The 19946-nt window shown below is 43.2% G+C and overlaps 1 pseudogene across 1 annotated transcript; it reads right to left on the bottom strand.

Moving 5' to 3' along the window:
- Positions 1-14357: 14357 nt before the first annotated feature.
- LOC311237870 (Y-box-binding protein 1-like) lies at positions 14358-15109 on the bottom strand (annotated as a pseudogene). The gene has a single exon. The product of its transcript is annotated as a Y-box-binding protein 1-like (transcript).
- Positions 15110-19946: the final 4837 nt, after the last annotated feature.

Below are 19946 nucleotides of genomic sequence, written 5' to 3'. Positions count from 1 at the left end.
CCGATCTCGTCGGATCTCGGCCGCCATACAGGTTGGTCTTGGTTAGTACTTGGTTGGGTGACCTCCTGGGAATACCAAGTACTGGGGCTGGTTTTCCATTCTTACGCTCTTCTCTTACGCATGGCGAAGAGGGGCCTGTTGGGGTGGTCTTGACCTCCTCGGGGGACCCTGTGCTCCCCGTATCACCGGGCCCGGTCCGAAGTAATGTTTCGTTGACCTGTAGGCCCGGGATAACCCTGTTGGAAACTGGAACACGGGCTGCGACAGCACAGGTGTGTTTTGGGTTTTTTTCCTGAGGGGTTATGGGACCAACCACCGCATGGGGTAACACCTGGGTGGTTGGTTCTCTGGTGTATTGCTGCGGTGTCAACTCCCGGGTTAACCGGTTTGAGGGTGCCCCTGCACGTTCATGACGTCTGCCAATCGTGTCAATCGTGCCTCGACCCCTCTGGGTGTTTTTTTTTTAGATGGAGCCTTGGTCATGCAACTACGCCAGCATACGCCCCTTCCGCCGGGGCAGCTGTGTTCAGCTGTCCTTTCTGGCGCCTGTCTCGTCCGCAGTCTCCAGGCTAGGGTTCACAGCCTGTTGCCTGGTTTTCCTCAGTGCGCTGCCTGCTTCCGTTGGTTAACCTTTTTTGTGTGCTTACGGCCATGCTGACTGCCTGTTGCAGGGTCAGTGTGCCAGGCAGTGTACTATCGGGGAGGACGGGGCCCGCTCGGCTGAGGGGCCTTTGTCCGAATACGCTGGCGATGTGGGGGGCGGGGCACTACGTGCCCACCTGGTGGGGTCTTGATGCTGGCATCATGGACTTCTCCGGGCCCCCGTTCCAGGGGGTCCAGTCCCTTTGGTGGGTCTGGGTCTTCCTTCGCTACGGCCTTGCCACGGGGTTGGGTTTGCCCTTGACCCCGTGATTCTGGGGGCAGTAACGAGGTTGTTTCCCTCCGTTCGTTCCCGGGTGGCATGCGGGTTGTGCGTGTGTGTAGTCGTGGGGTCAAGCCACGGTCTGCTCACCCTGTGCGTTGAGTTGCTTGAGTGCCTCTTCGCACGGTCGGGTCCGTCGCCCTCCCGGTAAACCTCTAATAGGGGGGGTGCCCTCCATTAGGGGGGGTCGGGGGGGCTCGGCCCTCCCTGTTCTGTTGGTTGTGGGGGGCCTTCAGCGGGGTGTATTTGTCGGCCAGTGGCTCCGCTTGGCCTCCCTTTGTGCATGAGTGATGCCAAGCGGAACCCCTTAATGATACAGAACGATAGGTTATGACTATAACCAAGTTCTGTTAATTAGGGGTGACGCTTGGCATCCGACGCCGCTGCAGCCCTTGACCTCACCTTGTGGTGAAAGCTTGGGTAGGAGGAGAGCAGGTGACCACACACCTGCTTATGAAGGTAAGCTGATGAGGGGTGTGGTCAGACTAATACTGGTATTAAAGGTACATTTGTGGAATTTATTCAGTGCGCGTGCACGTACGCGAGGGAGTGCATGAGTGATGCCAAGCGTCACCCCTAATTAACAGAACTTGGTTATAGTCATAACCTATCGTTAACAATATATTTCCAGGGGCATCCAGTGTAATGATAGTATCCGCTTTCCTATTCAACTAATTGCTAAAAATGTGATTATTTTGTATTGACGGCACAGATTTGCATAGGCTACTTACATAGAAACATGTGATCACTATCTATAGGGATAGTGTTATTGTGATATTTGACCCTCAAAACATGGGTCTAGACACCTCATTTGTTATCTGCAATATTGGCTGAGATATATTAAACTGATCTTTTTGCGACTTTTTGATAATCGCATCCTTAATTTGCATATAAATGATACATGGGACATTCTGACAGATTTTTAACATAGCCTATCATTTTCTACAAATTTGTTCCTATCTAGAAACACTGGTTAACAATATATTTCCAGGGGGTGCATGATAGTATCCACTTTCCTACTCAACTAATTAGTAAAAATGGGATTATTTTGTATTGACGGCACAGATTTGCATAGGCAAAATTACATCGAAACATGTGATCACTCTAGGGATAGTGTTATTGTGATCTTTGACCCTCAAAACATGGGTCTAGACACCTCATTTGTTCAGTTATCTGCAATATTGGCTGAGAATCATGAAACTGTTTTTTTTGCGATTTTTTGATAATTGCGTCCTTAATTTGCATATAAATGATACATGGGACACTCTGACAACTTGTTAACATAGCCTATAATTTTTTTCACCTTTTTTCCGTTCTAGAAAGTCTGCTTAGAAGTATATTTCCGGGGGGTGCATGATACCCCCCTCTATCTACTAGACCAGGGGTCAGCAACCTTTTTGACATGGAGTGCCTGTTTGAAATATAGTTGTAACTAGTGTGCCTCAACAATATTCCATGCATCGTACATTTTTTTTCTCATAATCAGGTCTTTCTAATGATAATTTTTACATTATTACATCATTATTGTTATTGTTATTATTAACAATATTATTATGATGGTTGTATGAACCCTAAATCTGAGTTGGGGGGGGAGATAGAATGCAGACAAACAGTTGCATACAGTGCGACCATTTCACTCACATTTGCCCATTCATTTTTGGACACATCACACACCATCGGTGTGTATACTGTACGTGTGCTGTCATAGCTCCAACTACAGGCCTAATGGAGAACACCAGGAGAACACCAGGATGTGAATGGAGGGTGAATGTGAGGTATATCGTGTAAACAAGTTTTGATTGATCGCAAGACTACACTGTAAAAAAATAAATAATAATAAGTTACCAGAACTTAAAAATATTGAGTTCAGTTACTGTGCATTAAGGTTTTCAGTTTTCAATCCATAATAAGTTAACAGAAAAATAAGTACACAACCACACTATTTCAACCTAATAAAACTATGTTTATTGTCATTGTTTTAAGAACACAAGTTGACTTGGTAATACAAAAATTTTGAGTAAAAAAAATAGTTTTTAACATGTGCAATATTCAATGAAATAGAAAAATAAATAATAAAATTTGTTGATTAATCCCACTGGTCACAATGGTGACCGTAATAATGTTTTTGTTATAAGGCTCTGCAAATGTTACTGAATGATGTATTTCCAGCTAAATTGAAATAATAAACAAATAAAGGGTCTCAATTAAATATGTGGTAGTAAAAAGAACCTGTGGGAGGATTTCAACAAGATAAATGCGACAACAGTGCAAAATATTTCACTATAATATTTCCAAATTTACTGCTGCCCCCTGTGCCTATGAAAATGCCTAGGGTTGCCTACCCCTGTACTAGACTATACCACGGATGCATGCAGGCATGCAGTTGTGCACAAACGCGGTTAAACAGCGTTTAGGTAGGTCACTGAGGCAGAAGTGCGCGCAATGATGTGCACGTGCACACACAAAAATGCGTTCACAATTGTCACTGGACTCGTCGCGCCGTGCGATAAGTACCCGGCCGGCACTTATCACCTAGACTTTGCATAATAATAGGATACCGATAGCATAACAACGAGAAGTGCACCAAAATACAAGCCCTGTAGGCTACCAATTGGTGGGGGGTTGGTGTCCGACTGGAAGGATGAGACAAGTTGTGCTTCAGTCTGAAGGAAACTGTCCTTCTGTAAACTAACTCTAAGTTACATTGTTAATTTAGTTTGTATTTACTTTTTTAGTTTAAGTTAATTCAATTAAAGAAATTGTAACTACAATTACATTTAAAACATTGTTATGCATAATAATCATCTGTTCTGTGCGCAACCGAGGGAACATGTATGCGCGTGCGTGTGCGCGGGAGGCCTTTCAGCAACGGAATTCGGTTTCCGGGTTCCTCTGATTGGCCGCGACCCCCACGTGACCCGCCCCCCTATCCACCGCTCTGCCGTGCGCGGCAGAGCTCGCTTCCTCATTGTTTACATCAGGGTCCCCCATTTTATAGAACGACTACGCCGTAACAAATCATTAAAAAAATATACCGTTAACTGGAATATGTTGTGCCTTTACACATATGTTGGATTATGTAATTGGTTTGTCATGACAAACAAATAAAAAAATCGCGATTTACCCGCTGGCTACAACAACACTCAGTGACTGCATGTAGTCAGAGCCAGAGCTCAGCGATCACTGTGTGTTGTTGTAGCCAGCGGGTAAATCGCGATTTTTTTTATTTGCTTGTCATGACAAACCAATTACATAATCCAACATATGTGTAAAGGCACAACATATTCCAGTTAACGGTATATTTTTTTAATGATTTGTTACGGCGTAGTCGTTCTATATGAATTGAAAATGGGGGACCCTGATGTAAACAAGACAAACGTCTTTCTCTGGTCTGCATCCCCTTAACAATTGTGTGTATTGAGCCGTACTGTATTGTACCCATTCTGCAATCTGTTAAATAAAGTTCTCATTCATTCATTCATTCATTCATTCATTCATTCATTCATTCATTCATTCATTCATTCATTCATTCATTCATTCAGTCAATACTTCCATGCGTATAAATTGAGGAAGCGAGCTCGCTCTGCCGCGCACGGCAGCGCCAGAGCGGTGGATAGGGGGGCGGGTCACGTGGGGGTCACGGCCAATCAGAGGAACCCGGAAACCGAATTACGTTGCGGAAAGGACCGCGCGCGTGCACGTGGCCTTTGGGCAGTTCCCATATTACGACTGCATCACTGGATGCATGACAAGTTTGGAGACCTATTTCAGAACGTGCTGCCTATTCCACGCTGTGTCTCCATCAGCAGAGAAAGTCAGGAGGGTCAAAAAGTAACCTGGTGCGTGTAACCCAAGCGCCCCCTACTGGTTGAGTATTGTTAATACGCAAATACCCGGCTACCGTGCGGCAAGGGGAACGCTCTACTGTGCTCCATCTGTACGTTCTAGGGCAGGCAATGTGAACATTTAACTCATATGACTAGAATGAAAGAGATGAACTGCATTTTGCGTGAAAGAAACACGAACAGTTGGTTACAGTAAGCAGATGTGTAAAAAGTAGGGATGCACCGATATGAAAATTGGCCACCGATACCGATTGTTCAACTAACACAATCGGCCGATACCGATACCGATACTTGTGGCAAAAAATAAGTATTTGTAATTTTTTATATTTTTTTTTATATTTTTTTTTTAAATAAAAAAAAAAAAATTAATGAAACTATTGTATATTTGTATGTGTATGTTTGTATTTGTAGGCCTCTTTACTTACTTAAAAAAAGGAAACATCAAGAAATATGTTTATGGTATCACTATCCCTCTCCCAGTATCGTCTGGCGGCCTGCAGCGGGATACTATTTTCTCAACCAGAGCTTTCAACCAATGCAATGGAACCATTTTGATTGACAGTCGATTCTGCCAATTACGTCACACCGCTAGCACCCACCTCCTGTTGTTCTTACCACCAATCGGCAAGCGTTTATTCATTTTCTCCTTCGGGGCATGCCGCCATTGATCTGCTTGCGACTCGAGAGCACAACAAACTTAACGTAGCTAATACCTTAGCTGCCCGGCCCGCCGACCAGCGCTCCACAGCATGACCAAATGAGACATAATGATTTTACTGCAACAAATGTTATAATAAAACAAAGCCTTTCTATACATTTGTCTGGTTGAAAACTGTATTAACAGATTGCAGAATGGGTAGTTTGGTACGGAATGAGCAACGGAATGGAACTGAGCTATGAACGGAATAATGCCTTGCTTACTTGCTGTGTTCGGGTAAATAATATGCTGATGTTATATTGAACGTGTAACACTAACTATATAACGTTATTAACTAACTAGCTACCGTACCGGGAGCTCACGTTGATGCCTGGATGGTGCTAACTAACTAGCTACCGTACCGGGAGCTCACGTTGATGCCTGGATGGTGCTAACTAACTAGCTACCGTACCGGGAGCTCACGTTGATGCCTGGATGGTGCTAACTAACTAACTAACTAGCTACCGTACCGGTAGCTCACGTTGATGCCTGGATGGTGCTAACTAACTAGCTACCGTACCGGGAGCTCACGTTGATGCCTGGATGGTGCTAACTAACTAGTAGTGGGTAGTTGGGTACGGAATGAGCAACGGAATGGAACTGAGCTAAGAACGGACTCGGAGTAATGCCTTGCTGCTATGGGTAATAATAATATGCTGATGTTATTGTCCGTGTAACACTAACTATATAACGTTAATGCCACAAAACGAATGCCTTGTTAATCATAAGTAGTAACTTTGATGCAGTAGCTTGTGTGTGTGTGTGGGGGACGGCGGGCGTTGTGCAGGTAGGTCGCGAGTGAATTATTTTTTTTTGCCTTTTGACGCTACACAAATTGATGGTTATTTATCGGCGACTGCTATCGGCACATTTGAGCTTATCGGCCGATAGGCCGATTGCAGTCAACAAGGCACTTATCGGCCGATACCGATACCCGACCGATATATCGGTGCACCCCTAGTAAAAAGTACCCAGAAAGTATGGGTACAGTCTCAAAATCTTACTCAAGTAAAAGTCAGAGTATCTGGCTAAAAACCCACTTGAGTAAAAGTCAAAAAGTTTCTACTTTTAAATGTACTTAAGTACTAAAAAGTTAAAGGTAAATTTTCCGTTGATGGGGATTTGATTGGCTGTTTTTAAATAAAGTGCGGTGGCATGATTAATAACGTTAACGTTAGTTCGGCCAGAGAAACAAATATACTAATTAAAATAGTTGGACCTGCAAGATTTGTACTTTGTAGGTCTGCATTTTAAATGTAAGGAGTAAAAAGTATGTATTTTTTTCTCTGAAATGTAATTGAGTAAAAGTACAAGTATATAAACCTAATAATACTTGAGTAAAGTACAAATCCCCCAAAACAGTACTTAATCACTAAATTACTTTACACCCAGTGGCGTAGCGGAGGCCCCCGCAACCCCCGCGGGGTGGGGGGACCCCGGAGTTTAGGGGGCCCCGCCCCCACTGTAGAATTAGATTTCCGTGGAGCCCAGTATGGTCTGCAGGGCTGCAGCTGGATGCATCTCGCGCAGAGGGCGGGGCCCCCCCCTCCCTGCTATGATTTGCTCACCTGCGATAGGGCTAGGCTGATAACTAATGTTCATTGGCAGCGTTCAAAACACAGCGGGAAGGCGCCGGTAAAAATAATGCCGCAAATATCCAAGCAAGCGTCCACAGCCCAGCCAGGCCCCCAGCCACGTTACAGCCGCAGACAGGTTAGAAGAATAGAACGTTTTATTCGCCATAACCAGTATGCTACTACAGGTTACATGTATGCATCAAAACGGTTACATTGTTTGTGTCGCTCCGCAGAGCTGAGAGTGAGAGCGCGGAGTTGGGCAGTGGTCTCCTCTAGTGAACGAGTGTTATTATTATTATTATTATTATTATTATTATTATTATTATTATTATTATTATTATTATTATTATTATTATTATTATTATTATTATTATTATTATTATTATATCAGTACATGGTTCGAGAGTGCTCCCACGGGCCGAATATTGCCCTAATCCTCGCAAGATTAAATCCACGGGTACCTCTCGGCATGCCGAAGCTTTTCCTTAATCACTTCCATCAATCGAAAACGAGGGTAAAAGGTCGGGTCGCGACCCTGAACATTTTGCGTGATTTTAAAAACGCTGTATTAAGTGAGCCTATTATGGGCTCCACGCGAGCTTTCTACCGTGGATACATCTGCGCGTCCCGCAACATTTACTCATTCACATGTAGCCCCGAAAATGCTTAGAAAAGGAAAGCCGAAAGCGTGGAATAAACTCGCCGAAACGGAAAAGTGTCCCACGGGCGCGCCGTGATTCCGATCTGCGTGAAAATATTCACGGTCATAGAGGAGACCGGGGGACACCTTTTTGCAACTGAATATGTGTCTTGAATTTGCTCCCATGCGGCGAAATATTTTTTCTCACTTTATTATTGATTTAGGGGAGTGGTGGGGCCTCATGGTCTGACCTGCGTTGGGGCCCCGACATATTGCACAACGCCACTGTTTACACCCCTGACAGTATGTCATGTCTTCAGGCCACTGACAGTGGGTCTCATTCCCGAAAATTTTTCAAAGAGTTATTCTGGAAGACTTATCTTGGAACCACTGAGACAGAATCAATGACAAGTTCACTCTGAGTCCCCAACATGCTGGTAATATGTCTTAAGTGGCTGAAACGGTCGCACAAATTATATGATCTGATATCTGCTTGGAGAATGGCATTCTGTCTTAAACTCGAAACGCGCGTTCCCGTTCAGGTCATTTGCATACAAAACAACGCCTCCAGAGCTCCTTATAAGGCAACTAGTGACGCAGCTGTGTGAAAATGGAATGGCGGAAGTGCTTTGCGAGTCTTGCGAGCCATCAAAACTAGATTACATTAATGTATTGGCATCATATACAGCTCGTGGTACACCTGCCGCAGCGCGCACGCACACAAACACAGGCGCGCGCAGTACTGTATATGAATGAATGAATGAAATATAATATATATAGCCTACGGCGGGCGTAATGAATGAACGCAGTATGGCTTATTATTCCATAATTAAGCCTATACTGTGTTCATTCGTAGGCGCACACAAGACTTGTTATGGAATATTAATTCAGTCTATTTCCACAGATTAGCTTTAGTTCTTATTTATTTATCCACTCTCATTTCAGTGTTGGTGTATAGGCTATATAGTGTATTTCAATATAAGTTGAATTGATTAATGCATGAAGGAATGCAGGTTTATATAGCTATATCAACCCCCTCCAATGTACAGTAAATTACCAAGTATGGTTTTGTCAATATTCCAATGTACAGTTTTGCTTGTACAGTGTAAGTCTATCCCCCAACCACCCCTCCTACCCAACCTCCTCCAACAGTTTCTACGTCAAATGTACTCTCTTTTCTGGACTCTTTTTGTATCACAAACAGTACTGTATTTGCAAATCTGGTATGTCAGAAATGTATAGATGTAGCAGTACTGTCTATCTGTGTCGTGTGTCATATATGTTATGATTAATTGAAAATGGGGGACCCTGATGTAAACAAGACAAAAGTCTTTCTCTGGTCTGCATCCCCTTATGTAATTGAGCTGTACTGTACCCATTCTGCAATCTGTTAATAACGTTTTCAATCAATCAATCAATCAAACAAAGGTCTGTCCCATTGTATACCAATCAATGGGATACATTGCATGTTGACCTGCATTCTTTCAAATGTATATAATTAATCATTGAAACAGATGTGTAACAAATAAGAAATACAAATTCCACAGAAGGCATTAAATAATTATAATTTTCAATCATTTCACAATAATTGCATAATTGTGTTTGAATATCTGAGTAATTAAAGTAATTATACATTTGTCCAAAAATAGCTGGTTCAGATATGGTTAAGCAGCTGCCCTGTGATCAGATGAATCCATATTATTTATTTTTCCGACATCAAATGCGTAATTTCTTATCGTACAAACATTGCCATATTTATTTTACTTATGATTAAGTAATTAATTCCAAGGAGGCCTGTAGCGTTGACATGAAGGAATCACTATGAGAACACAGTCTGTCAAGTTAATAACATTTTCAATTACTCAATCAATCATACGACTGCTCCTCAGCACTCTTAAATCTGCTCCCAGCCACGATCAAATCTGATCTCAGGAAAATTTGGGGACTCGCGCTCCCAGCCTTAATATGTCTTAAATGGGCCGAAATATGGCTAAGACGAAATTGTTGGTCGTAAATTCGTTCGGGTATGAGACGGAGGGGTCTCATTCCTGAACATTTTTCAAAGATAAATTCTGGAAGACTTATCTTGGAACCACTGAGACATAATCAATGACAAGTTCACTCCGAGTCCTGAACGTGCTGGTAATATGTCTTAAGTGGCTGAAAAGGTCGCACAAATTATATGATCTGATATCTGCTTGGAGAATGGCATTCTGTCTTAAACTCGAAAGCGCGTTCCCGTTCAGGTCATTTGCATACAAAACAACGCCTCCAGATCTCCTTATAAGGCAACTAGTGACGCAGCTGTGTGCAAAATGGAATGGCGAAAGTGCTTTGCGAGTCTTGCGAGCCGCGTGATTTACGAAACCTAGCGTCAGTTAGTGCCAATCAGAGAGCGTCTCCGAGAAATGCGGCTAGTTTTCGTAATCACGCTTGCGCGCCATCAAAACTAGATTAGATTAATGTATTGGCATCATATACAGCTCGCGGTACACCTGCCACAGCGCACGCGCATGCACACACACACACGCGTGCGCGCAGTACTGTATATGAATGAATGAATGAAATATAATATATATAGCCTACGGCGGCCGTAATGAATGAACGCAGTATGGCTTATTATTCCATAATTAAGCCTATAGGCTACTGTTCATTGATGTAGCAGTACTGTCTATCTGTGTCGTGTGTGTCATATATGTTATGATTAATTGAAAATGGGGGACCCTGATGTAAACAAGACGAAAGTCTTTCTCTGGTCTGCATCCCCTTATGTAATTGAGCTGTACTGTACTGTACTGTACCCATTCTGCAATCTGTTAATAAAGTTTTCAATCAATCAATCAATCAATCAACCAAAGGTCTGTCCCATTGTAACAAGCTTGAAATAATAAACAAACCTGTTCAGCTATAAAGAATGAGAGTACTGGAACAGTGTTAAATTCAAAGTGTTGTATTAACCAAAAGGAGGATCAAAATAAATGGGGCACCCCATAACAACGTATGGTACAACAAAAATCATCTCAAACCAATAAGAACGGTCCTGTCAGCTTTACAGTCCATTAGCCCCAACATAAATGTTACCATGTATAATGTACCGTGTATAATGTTACCATGTCTAATGTTACCCTGTATGTTACCATGTATGTTACCATGTATATTACCATGTATAATGTTACCATTTATGATGTTACCATGTCTAATGTTACCCTGTATGTTACCAAATTATTTAGTTAATACGTTAATAAGACTACAGCGATTTCATGGGGGCTTCCTGTCCTCACGTCTAAAACGTCTGTTTACCGGTACAATGCGTGGTGTTTCCAATCATTGGTAAACAAACATAGTGCTGAAAATATACACTTTGACTGCTGTTTTGATAGGGTTAGGGTCTTTACTCTTGGCTACATTTGAAAAAGAAACACAACATTGTACTTATTTGAGATAGCCGTGTCAGAGATAATGATGGTTTGGCAACATGAAGTGAGGCTAAGCGTCGGAAACCTACATTTTCAACAACAGAAAGGGGCTGGTTGTCCAGCACAATAAATGTGGTTATTTTCTCGGTTTTCTTCAGCTTTGCTTTGTTACTGTCTGCAGAGAGTTTCTCTCGCTTCTGAATGGTTTCCAGCTATGTTAGCTGCTGCGACAAAACTTTTCCTCTTGGCATTCGTTGCACATATGAACTCGGCATACTCCCTGTCCATGATTAATCTGCAAGTGTTGTGTGGTGTTGAAGTTTCCAGTGTTGCTGCCACCCCTAGAAATACTTGCGTCGCAGATATTACACTCGGCTGTGTCGTGTTATTCCACAAGTATACATGCGAGTCCTCTGTATTTGTTTGTGCGTGTCTTCATTCTGTTAGCTCCACCATATACAGGTCCGTTATTATCTGCTCTTAGTCTACTCTGCCCTGCGTACCTGTCTGTGACCCCAGTACGGTGGCCTGTACTCTGTGTCGTATTAATGCACACACATTAGCATAACACCACAGGCTGTTTTGCCTTTTTCTTCTTTGAGCTTAAAATAACTCCACACAGCTGACATGATCGCGGCGCGCTGCTAACAAGTTGACTTACGTTTAGCTAATGCTAACATTGTTGTCATGCTACTACTGTTCATGTGATGGCATGCTTTACGGCCTGTATCGGATCGGAAAATGCTTCCTGTTTTTCCGATATCCAATCCTGTGAATTTGGCCAGTATCGGACCAATACCGATACCGAGTATCGGATTGGTGCCATCCCTAGTTCCTTTTATATTATCTCATACTGCAGGCATTTCAAATTGAGGTACATGTGCATGTTTTAACAAATCAGGCAACCTGAACACCTAGAATAAGAAGCACACCAAAAAACAAAACAATGATATTTTTTACATTTAGTTAAATTATTAATGTTCGGTTATGACATCATATGGTGACATCACGAATGTTCCAGAACGTTCGATCATGACATCATACTGTGACATCAGAAATGTTCCAGAACGTTCTTCATGGCATCATATTGTGACATCACAAATGTTCTAGAACGTTCGGTCATGCCATCATACTGTGACATCACAAATGTTCTAGAATGTTCTATTATGACAAAACGGTTCAATGACTTTATCTAAATCCAATCAATATTCCTAATGCCGTTTCAATGTAAGGTTATACAAATAAACATATAAACATTCATACAATACAATATAGCTTTGGCTCCTACAGTCAACATTCCCCAAAGATATATCAAACACGAAACAAACTTTGATCAGATTATAATGGAGATGTTGCACAGTGCAATCCACTGAACATTTATTGTTGAAATATGTCACTGTTGATCATGAGCTGGATATATAATATATATATATATATGGTTTCAAGGGATGTTAAACCTACTGTAGAATCAAAGTAAATGTTAGTGATTCAAATCCTCATTTAGAGGTAGGGGATCCACCACAGCTTGCCCTGCTGCTCTTCTCTACTTCTACACCAGCCAGAACTGGTGGAGTGTTCTCCATGGATGGTGGTGTCAGGTCCAGCATCGCCTTTTCCATCTGTTTCCTTCTCCCTGTAACCTCTGGATGCAGCCTTCTCCCTCTCCGATAGCTCATCTGACTTCACATGGAATCTTGCCCTGTTGTTTTCTTCTCGCTGAAACAATAGTGTATAATGTGATACTAATTCTGGTGGGCTAAATTACATACAAACTTAAGTTCAAGATATTACAGAAAAGGTAATTCCTAATCCTACTAACATGACAGTTTGAAATAAACCAGAGAAAGATATACTGCATGTCGTTTTTTTTTACCTCTCTCTTTTCCTGGCAAGATAGTCTGCATTGACCCGCTGTCTGTAGTGAGCAGTCTTCTGTTTGCTTGTTTGTGCCATCTAGAAAATAGGTTAAACTAGTTAAACATGACTAATACATGTACAATTACCTAAATGGAATGTCATGCTATACCGTTTTAAAAATTTTCTCATAAGATGGTACAATACTCAAAAAGAAACGTTAATTCCTAAATAGGAATGAAAAATTACAGAAATGTTGAAAAATATATGTTAAAGTATACAAAGAGTTATGCTAAAACAAAGAACTTTATGTATATAAAACATGAATAAAATATAAATATACAGAAACTACAAATACAGGACATATAACTATCATCTAAAACACTCAGCAGTGGTCGCCCCACATGATACTCGGTCACCCAGATGATGTTTTTAAGGTCAGTCAAATATTACAGGCTAACCATTAGCTACAGAAACCAAACTAGCTAGCTCTTACCACATGTCACTATCAAATTCATCATCAAAATATAGATTTTCAGATAAAACGTATTATTCACAGTTTTGGGGCAGTCGTCCCAAAAATACATCCAAAAGTGGCAAGTACATTACAGCAGTTAAAAAAGAGATTTATTTGCCAATATGAAAGAGACTTACTAACCTGCTAGTTGTTTCTCTGGGTCCCTCACATGTGACTGGCTGATGCAACATCCTGTCCTTGAGGTGGTTTCAAAATAAAAGTCCCACAATTGTGTTTTCTTAATGGTCGCCCCAGATGATATTTCATAAAATTAACATATGCAGACAACATTCGTTTGTATATTATGATGGAAGTATATGTGCAAATGCTTCATAATTTTGTCAATGAATGCAAAACATGTTTGAAATTATGCCAAATAGGGCAAGGGAAATATTTAAATAGATTTAAAGTGATTTTAAGCTGGTTGTCCAAATAGAAGTCAATGCTGGACGGTCGCCCCACATGGAAATTTGACACTTCAGATAGCAGAAAAATGACCAATAACTCAAATGTTTGGAGGAGTTAGAGTGGGTCTGTATATTGGGAAGGTATTAGAGATACATGTAATCTTTTTATGAATTTTTATGTTTTTTTTAAGGTAAGAAATTCACTGGGACAGAAAAAATAGGCGTCACGTCATTGACCCAGTACCACTGCCATACAACATCTTCATGGTCTCAACATGCAAGGTTTCATGGGTGTTAGGACTGCTATCCATGGCTACTCTGTAGGTCACTGACCCTAAACGTCTGAGAACTGTGGCTGGCCCCCTCCACTTTGGAGCAAGTTTTGCCATAAACATGGCCTTGGCATCATACAGTGGGTGCAACTTAACCCATACCTTCTCTCCTCCTTGGTATGTGACAGGAGACCTCCTTCTATTGTAGCCTCAAGCTTGATGCTCCTGGGCCTGAGCCACATTTTGCTGAACTTGTTGCAGGATTTGCTGTTGCCTTTCTAACATGGAGTTAAGAGGTACTTTGGATGGACCCCTTGGTCGGAAGCCTCTGTAGTAGGTATGTCTCATTGGTTTGTCTCTGCCCTGGTCTGGACCTCTCTGGTTCTCTTCGCCTTCGCCCTCCAAAGTATGGCGGGTAGCGCCGTCTGCCTGGGTAGGAGGGCCTGCGCTGCTGTGGCTGCATGTCTCCCCCTGGGGCGCTCTCTGCCCCTTCGCGGCTGCTCCTCTCGCGGCCTTCACGACTTCAGCTACTCGGCGGCTCGCCCTCGCCATCGCTCTGGTAGTTCTCAGGGTATTCTCCATTGCGGGGAGGGCCCCTCAGCGGCGTACTTGCTCCCCTGGACTGGAACGCCTGCTGAGCCGGTGACGTTGGCCGCCTCTGCTCCCTTCTCCCCTTCAACCACATCAAACTCCACAGTGTCTCCATCTCCAACACTGCAAAGGTATTTCCTTGGGTTGTTCTTTTTTATGGCCGTCTGGTGTACAAACACGTCCTCTTTCGTGTCATTCCTGTTGATAAAACCATATCCATTTTTGACGTTGAACCACTTGACTGTCCCTAAGACTCTTGTTGCGATGACCTTCTTATCCGCCGCGGAAGTGTCGGCGGCCGGGCTGGACGGGCTCTCTGCGTCGTCAGCGGGCTGCGGTGGTTGTTGCGTTTCGGCGGCTTCGCTGCTCATGGTTACTGGTTGGTAATGGTGGTCTTGTGCCGGCGGTGACTCTCTAGTGTGTTTCCCGGTGCTAGATAGTAACCTGGACCGGCGGTGGTGAGAGCTGCTGCCTTCGGGCTCTCTGCTTTCCTCTCTCCGCTCCCGTTGCCGATCGCACTGGGCTATAGGGGTCGCTGCTAAGTACAGCCCCACCAAGGGCTTCCTCTTTTTATGCGGTGCAGCCATTGCCCCATCCCATAGTGGTGTGAGACCTTGTTCCACAGATTCGTGCTCATTATGCGAATGTTCAAAGGAAGACTCAAACTGGATCAGCTCACCTAGCTGCCACTGTGGAGGGTCTGGCCCAGGCAGTAGAGGACTTACTCCAGGCAGCAGTAGAGTATTTACTACAGGCAGTAGAGGCAAGGGCAAGGGTCTAGGCATGAAAGGCAGGGAACCTTGCTCCTCAGTTCCCATATCAATACCACCATGTTCAAAATGTTCTGAAAAGTGAACAGATGGTGCATCATCCCGTACAGGAGTGCTAGCCCTCCTGATGGGGTTTTGTAGTTGAGCATTAAGCTGTTTGTCTCGTCTTTTCAAACACTCCACCATTGACCGTTGGAGGTTATTATTATCGCTCTGAAAAGTATGTTGTAGTCGTTGACATTGACGGTCAATGTAACACCTGAGAATGTCATCTTGTCTAGTTGTATTTATATGGAAAGCCTGGATCTCTCTTTCCACAGCACTCAAACGTGACTGAAGCTGTGTAATGTCAGTAGCTACTTCGGCTTCCCCCATCCCAGAGGTACCAAATGCGCCAGAATGGATAACAGTGACCTCAGGTTGCCGTTCCTCACTACCCCCAGAGCCGTCATCATTCACATGCAAGTCATCAAGAGTCTCAGCTAGATCCTGTACAGGATCTCTTCTTGTCACAAAAGGGCCAGCTGTGAAGTCTATAAGAGCCTCAGCAAGTTCTCCCTCTCCCTGGTCTGAGGAAACCTCTTCTCCAACAATACTCCCTTGAATAGGAGAAGGCATAGATGTAGCCATGGTATAGCAACCCCAAACTAACTAATCAAAACAAAAGCTCCTAACAACAACATAGAGAATATTTTCCACTGTTTGTTTTTTTTAAGGTCCCTTCGTGGTTGCCATTTCTGTAACAAGCTTGCAATAATAAACAAACCTGTTCAGCTATAAAGAATGAGAGTACTGGAACAGTGTTAAATTCAAAGTGTTGTATTAACCAAAAGGAGGATCAAAATAAATGGGGCACCCCATAACAACGTATGGTACAACAAAAATCATCTCAAACCAATAAGAACGGTCCTGTCAGCTTTACAGTCCATTAGCCCCAACATAAATGTTACCATGTATAATGTACCGTGTATAATGTTACCATGTCTAATGTTACCCTGTATGTTACCATGTATGTTACCATGTATATTACCATGTATAATGTTACCATTTATAATGTTACCATGTCTAATGTTACCCTGTATGTTACCATGTATGTAACTGCCCCCCGGCTTGGTGTTGAAATAAAGATGCGGTTATGTTTCGTACAGATGCTTTTATTTCTTTTCTCTTTTTCTTTTCTTTTGCATTTCAGCTTAGCAGTACTGTAGCTTTTCTTTGGTAGTTTGTCGTTGCACCGTGTTTGTACAGGTAGTGACGGTTGCCTCATTTGCTCCGTTTGCACCGTGAAAACTGCATAGGACAATCAAACACAAACATACAATTAGTTACATAGTTCACAGTTCAATATTGTTCACATGTTGTTCACCCAACGTGTTCAAACAAACAATTGCATACAAAGATATTAAGGGTGAACTCGTCTTCCATAACAAAGGCACTCAGGGAAAAACAATGATAAATAATAACGTTACTTGTCCGGCAGCAGGTGCCTTTGATTAGAAGCTACTCCGTGAGTGCACCACTTTACATGTTTATAAATGTTTGGCAGTTACACACATAAATATAGACCTCTTCAACAACAGTAATAATAATAATACATTTGAGTGTTCGACATACCTTATTCCGCTTTACCAAGGGGAGTTATTTACTGGAGTAAGGTTCTTCTATCATACATAATTCGCTGCCTGCTCCGTCGTTGTCTCTGAGTTACTTCCGCCTTGGTCACACAAGATGCTGTGACCTTTATACTATAGGAAAGACGAGCTCTGCCCCCATGTGGACACAAAATGAAAATGCACAAGTGGCTCCAAAATATACTTTTCTTAAATAGAGAGCTCAGTATTCTGAGCCAATACAGAGAAGTTGATCATCTAGACCAACGCAAATCAAAGCTTACTGACAATAAAGATGATAGGCATCTTTACCCTTGGCGGTCAGTTACACTCCCACCAAATCCTGCTATGACGGATAAGCACAAAACAATTAATTTAGTCATACAGGATTTCCTTTTAGATTTCACATAGCATCAAAATAATACAATTCAAGTGTTTCTATACTAATTACTCTCGAGGAGGAGTACCAATTTCTGGATCGGTCGCTCGAGGACTGAAGGTTTGGTAGAGTGATCTTTTCGCTCCCCAGTCTGTATTTTTACTCGACGTACTAGACCGTCGCTCTCTTGAGTGGCTTCGACGACCCGACATAGTTGCCACTGGCTTCTTGGCAGGTTACTGTCCTTGAGGATGACTATGTCGTTTACCTTGAGGTTACGCCGTGGTACGTGCCACTTCTGGCGTGTAGAAATGTTCAGGAGGTATTCCTTCTTCCAGCGGCTCCAGAATTGTTCGATTAGGTACTGGACTCTGCGCCATCTCTTGGTTGCATACATGTCCTCTTTAACAAATCTCCCAGGGGGTGGAAGAGCGATTTTAGACTTCATCATGACGAGATGGTTTGGTGTTAAGGGTTCTAGCGCCATAGGATCGTTGATACCATCTACTGTCAGTGGTCGGCTGTTTACAATAGCTGTAGCTTCATAGAAGAGTGTTCTAAGGGAGGCGTCATCAAGTCTGCCTGGACACAGAGCGATAGTGGCGTTCAGCACATTTCTTACTGTCCTGATTTGACGTTCCCAGACACCACCTGCATGGCTGGCGGATGGAGCGTTGAAGACGAATTCACACTGTTTCTCTGCTAGAAAGATCTCCAGTAAACTGGCGTCACATTGTTTGAGTGCTTCTTTAAACTGGTTTCTAGCTCCCACGAAGTTAGTACCGTGGTCGCAATGAAGTTGCCGAACAGCTCCTCTGAGGCTGATGAAGCATCTCAAGGCGTTAATGAATGAGTCTGTTGATAAGTCTTCAAGCATCTCGATGTGGACAGCTCGTGAAGCCAGGCAAGTTAGTATCAGGCCATACCTTTTGTACTCCTTTCGTGCCTTTTTAATCAGGAAGGGGCCGAAGCAGTCCATGCCACTGTATGAGAAAGGCGGTGAGTCTTCCACACGCTCTTTAGGGAGTTCAGCCATTTGCTGCTCTTCAGTAGGTCGTCGGAGTTTCCTGCATCGTACACAGTTGTGAATCAGCTTGGCTACTAATTTGCTCCCACCAATGACCCAGAATCCGTTTGCTCTTAGTTCCATTTGGGTTTGACTTCGGCCTTGGTGACAAACTTGAGCGTGGTGATGAGCCGTAATTAGCTTGGTGATAGGGCTGTCTTTTGGCAAAATGATGGGATGTTTAATTTCTTGACTGAGGGATGAGCGTCTCAATCTTCCACCCACACAGAGAAGTTCTCGATGCAGAATTGGATCAAGGGAATGAAGAGCACTTGAACTTGGAAGAGCATCTCCTTCCTGGCATCTCTTAATTTCCTGAGAGAAGGCTTGCTGCTGGACAAGCTTGATCACTATTTTGGCAGCTCTTTCTCGTTCTTCGACTGTCACCAGTTCGGTGTTGTGTACTTTTCCCGATCCCAGCCTCTTGATTCTTGCAACTACTTTCAGGATCTTTGACCATGAAGAGATCTGATTTAGGCGAATTAGAATGTCTGTACAACTGTTAACTTTGGTTGTGAAAGCTTGGACAGCCTTAACCTCAGGATCGCCTACGAGTAGGTCTGCGAAGGGATTCAGTTTGGGATGTACTTTTTGCTCCCAGAGAAATGTAGGACCTGACATCCAGTTTGTTGAAGGAATGTGAGATGCCTGAAGGCCTCTGGAGGCATGATCTGCCGGGTTCTCTGCTGTTTCGATATAGTGCCATTTACTTGGGTCAGTGTTTTCTCTTATCAGTTGGACTCTGTTCGCGACGAACACATGGAACCTTCTTGCCTCATTATTGATGTAGCCCAGAACTACTTGTGAATCTGTCCAGAAGAATTCTTCATCGATCTTCATCTGCAGTTCTCTTTTCAGCAACACACTTAATTTGGTTGCGACCACTGCCGCTGAGAGCTCTAGTCGTGGGATGCTTGAGACCTTTGTGGGTGCTACTCTTGCTTTGGCCATCACAAGACTGGAGTGTACTGTATTTTTGTCATTTTTGTACCTGAGGTAGGAACAAGCGCCATACCCCATGCTGCTGGCATCGGCAAAGTGATGCAGTTCCGTCTTGATGATGTTGCCGAAGTCATGTGGGTGGTAGCATCTAGGGATCGTGAATTCCTTTAAGTTATATAGCCCGATCTTCCATTCCTCCCACCGTGGCTTTAAGTCATCTGGCAGTGGATCATCCCATCTTATGCCTCTGCGGCATAGTTCTTGGAGTATGCGTTTTCCGCTTAGGGTGAACAAACCCGAGTGGGTCACAAACCCGAGTGGGTCATAAAGAGAGGCGACGATGGAGAGGATTCCTCGACGGGTTGAAGGCTGGTCTTTCATGTTGACATTGAAGCTGAAGGTGTCGTTGTCTATAGACCACTGAAGGCCAAGTGCATGCTC

The sequence above is a fragment of the Notolepis coatsorum genome (genome assembly GCF_963971535.1).
Source record: "Notolepis coatsorum genome assembly, chromosome: 12".
Lineage (NCBI taxonomy): Eukaryota > Metazoa > Chordata > Actinopteri > Aulopiformes > Paralepididae > Notolepis > Notolepis coatsorum.
Note: the sequence above shows the minus strand (reverse complement) of the source record. Positions and strands in the feature narration are given on the sequence as shown.